The 4,507-nt window shown below is 42.4% G+C and overlaps 1 long non-coding RNA gene across 1 annotated transcript; it reads left to right on the forward strand.

Moving 5' to 3' along the window:
• Positions 1 to 3,274: 3,274 nt before the first annotated feature.
• LOC142201334 (uncharacterized) lies at positions 3,275 to 3,985 on the forward strand. Its single transcript, XR_012715495.1, has 3 exons — positions 3,275 to 3,353; positions 3,518 to 3,686; positions 3,771 to 3,985. It is a non-coding gene; the product is annotated as an uncharacterized LOC142201334 (long non-coding RNA).
• The last annotated feature ends 522 nt before the right edge of the window (positions 3,986 to 4,507 follow it).

Below are 4,507 nucleotides of genomic sequence, written 5' to 3' on the forward strand. Positions count from 1 at the left end.
AACTTGGATAAACTGTAATAGGTCACATGGGAATTAATATCTGTTTCTTCTCTCACAGTTCACGACCTGACCCCGAGGAGGAATCCAAGAAGCAGAAGATGGATGACAGCGTACAGAGAGAACAGACTGCTTTCTTTAAACTCCTGGGTAAGATACTCCTTCCAGCCTGTGGCAAACCCCAAAAACTTCCAGTTCAGTTGAACCTGAAATTTTTGGAAAATTTGTTATGGCCACAAGGGGGTTCTATACTGTGTGGAGGGGGCCAATATGCGATATTATACTATGTGAAGGAGCCACTACTTAACATTATACTGTGTGGAAGGGCTACTACAGTACATTATACCACGTGGAAGGGCCGCTATGGGACATTATACTATGTGGGCAAGGCGACTATGGGACATTATACCATATGAGGGGGCCACTATGGGACATTATAGTGTGTGGTGAGGTCACTATGGGACATTATACTGTGTGGAGAGGCCGCTATGGGACATTATACTATGTTGGGGAGGGCCACTATGGGACATTATACTGTGAGGAGAGGCCACTATGGGGCATTATAGTGTGTGGTGAGGTCACTATGGGACATTATACTGAGTGGAGAGGCCACTATAAGACATTATAACATATAGGGGAGCACTATGGGACAATATACCATATGGGAGGCCACTATGGGACATTCTACTGTGTGAAGGAACCACTATGGTTCATTACAATGTGTATGGAGGCCACTATGGAAAATTATACTGTGTGAAGAGGCCGCTATATCACATTATACTGTGTGGAAGGGCCACTATGGATCATTATTTTGTGTGGAGGGGCCACTATGGAACATTATTCCGTATGACGGTTTGTTTTCTCAGAAAAACACAGACAGTTTTCCAGTAAAAAATGCATGCATTTTTTGTGCAAAACCGCACCATGTGAACGCAACTTTACAGTGAAGTGAAAGTACCAGTGGCCTAAGACTGTATGCAGCTATAGCTACATTCAGATACATAGTATGTCACCACTCTAAGGATGCTGCCACACGGTGCTCCTGGACACATACATTTACCACCAATTGGGGGCTATACATGGACTTTCATTGCTTATAATGGGAAAGTACAGGTGCATCCCGGGAAATAGCAGTAAGCGCATGCGTCCAGAAGCATCTCATGGCAGCACTTCTGTGTTATGGATTGTGGTATATGACTTTAGTATAGAGGTTGTCAGCCTTACAATTATTGTTCGGCATCCAAAGTACCTTATCTTTGTATTTTTAATCTAAAACGACACACCATACAAAAAAAGCTGCCAACCCCTGGTCTAAAGAGACTATTGGATAGTGGAACGGCCGCAGGCTACTATTATAAGGCTAGGAAGGACTGAACCATGACCTTTCCCACCCTGATGATTTCAGACTTCTGCTACTTGTCATATCTGGCTGAAAAACTGGTTGGACCTCCATGTCATTTATATTAATTATTAATTCAATTAAATATTTGTATATTTTTTAAACAATGACATGGGGTAGGTATTCTTTTGTAGCCTTGTACTGTCGACAGGGCCGCCACCAGGAATTTTGGGGCCCCATACACCCTAAGTGTCTGCCCCCCCCCCCCCCCGCCATTTTAGCACTACTTTATTATCCGCCCACTTTTCTGTTAACTCCACCCATTCTCATTCATTTTCATGTGCTCCCACACAGTATAATCCTTCATCACATCGCGCCTACACACGCCGAAGCTGGACGCAGCATTAAAGCAGGAGCTGAGCTCCTGCTTTAATCGCCTGTGTATTCAGTTCATCGGCGTCTGACAGGCAAGTGCCGGGGGGCCCCAAGAGGCTCTGTCGGCCCCGGCACTTGCCCGACTATACTACAGTGACGCCGGCCCAGGGCACAATTGCTGCTGCGGGCGCCAGGGGGCCAGCCAAAACAGGCCCCCCCCCCATTTTTCAATTTGGCCGGGCCCCTGACGCCAGTAGTGGTAATACTGGCCTATCGGCGGCCCTGACTGTCGAGGAGGTGGGGGTGGGCGTTCCTCACTGACCAGCTATGATGATAGGCTGTAAGGCCCAACTTTCTGACAGTAAAGAGATATTGGTGCCAAAACTCATGACTAATATCTAATATCTCCAGTACCTGGCACATACCGAGAAGGCCAACAGTGCACTGAATTCAGCTGTCGGCTTTTTAGCGGTATGTACTACCGCACATCTCTGAGGACATGAAAGGTTCTCTTTAAAAAATCTTATTTTGCACATGTATTTCCGAGGATTATATTGAGGTTGTTCTTTTTTCTACAATTTCTCTTATTGACGTAATGTAATAAATATCATTTGAAGCCAAATCCCCTGCTGTTCTTCAGGAAAGTTAATGTTCACCCTGCAGAACTGCTGTGGAGTTTATTAGGTTTATTTATTAAGTTTATTATTATTACAATGTGTTATATTATGGAGATTTAGTATACTTATATACAGAATATAGTATAGTATATAGAATACAATGTTTCAGTAAAAGTATACACAAAGATAAAGCAGTTTGTTCCTTTGCTGTAGATATAAAGGTGTTCTGAACATATCAGAAGGTATTTATGAAATACATTAACCTATTATCTTATTTTTGTTACTTTGATAGACGACGAGGACATCAAGTTATTTCTAGACAGGGACAGATGTCTTAAGATCTCGGACAAGGTATTATTATATAGAGGGAAAGAATAGAAAATATTCCTGAGCTCTGCAAACTATGACCTGATATCAGTAGTAGATGCTATACAAAGAAATATAATCCTAATCTATGCGGCAGTCAGGTTGTAACTAGATATCAGTAAATACAAGAATATACTGAGCTCATATATCTGTACTGCATACTATTATATATTAGGAAATCTATGACAAACTACTAACTCTCCTTTTATCCCATTAGTATCTCCTGGCGATGGTCCTGATCTACTTCAGAAGAGCCAAACTACGTGTAGAGGAATATCGCCAGTATTTCTTTCCTTCTCTGTAAGTTTCTATTATAATTAGCCCAATCTGTACCTATGGTATGTGTTTCAGAGAAGACAGTTGTCAAATTCCCTTTATAGGCTTATAACAGCCATTAATTGTACAACCATAGATTGGCGTGCTGTTAATGTAGTGCACCATAGCACTATAACATAGCATGCCATTCATACACTACTACATAACAGCAGTATATTAGCAATAACATCCTGACACCAGAACATGTCACCACACCCTATCTCTGGCCAGTGACTGGCTTCAGTGGTCACATCTTCCTGTGTTAGGACATCATTGCTGCAGCACAGCAGAGACCAGTGGGGTCCCTAGCAGCATTGCAACTGGAGCAGGAGGGGATCGATAAGGTAAGTATGTCTTGTGTTATTTGTTACAAAACTGAGCTGTTTTTAAAATTATTTTAATTGCCTGGGAACCCCTTTAACATTAGTGATATCACCACCTTCTTCTCCTCATTATCTTCTTTTAACATGTTCTATCATTTCTTTGCCCTACTTTTTATTTCTTCCAGGTTTTTAGCCAACCAGTTTGAAGAGGATCTGGAATTTCGAGAGGAGATCTACGCCTGGACCCCTGGACGGACATTGGAGATGAAGAGGATCCAGCTGCTTCACCTTCGTGACCTAATGCTCATCAAGATGGACTTCAGAGCTTGGGTAGAAAAGGAAACCTGCGATCTGGTGTGTAGCATAAAACAGAAAGATATAAACTTTGAACTAAAGCTTGTGATGATTATAATAATTCTATATTATGTTAAATTCTAGATCATGGCACAAGACCCCGACCACTGGGCATGGAAGAGACAGAGAGAAGACCATCACAGCCTGGCTATACGCTGGTTCAGGAGGGATTTTACAGAATTCAGCATAAGAGGCCCATGGACCACCCTTCCAACCTGCTCTCTTTGTAACCCCATTCTAGATTCGAGCAAGGAAGAAGAGGCAGAAGACACTCATCATCAGACAGACGCAGAGGAGGAACCCGGAACATCAGCTACAATCATCTCAGGTAAGTGTATCCATTGTGTGAAAGAGAACTTCAAGTAAGGGGCCATTCACATGACGTTTTTGTTGTCCGTTAAGCAGATCTGTTCAACAAATATGATTTTTAAATAGTAAAAATGGATAGAAATACAAATGTTCATCTGTTTTTACATTTAAAACATATCAGTTTGATTGAACAGAGCCATGAATACTGGTGTGTAGACATGGACAAATCTCAAAAGATTTCTTTTGACAAATATTCGTGAGGGTCACCCCTCCCCCACATGGTTTCCAAAAGTGCTATTATTATACTCTTGGGTCACCTCAGACCCCAAAATATAATAAGACCAAGGGGGTGAATGAAAATAACAAACAGTCCATTTGCATTTTATTCAGGCCTCATCCGGTCGCTGGATGACATTACGTGCCCCTGGGTCCCAGATGAGACTTGTGTTTTGGCCTCAGTGGTGACATGGGGCATTCTGACATCACACACCATGTGACCGATGAGGGCCAAT

This window comes from Leptodactylus fuscus, chromosome 4 (genome assembly GCF_031893055.1).
Source record: "Leptodactylus fuscus isolate aLepFus1 chromosome 4, aLepFus1.hap2, whole genome shotgun sequence".
NCBI lineage: Eukaryota > Metazoa > Chordata > Amphibia > Anura > Leptodactylidae > Leptodactylus > Leptodactylus fuscus.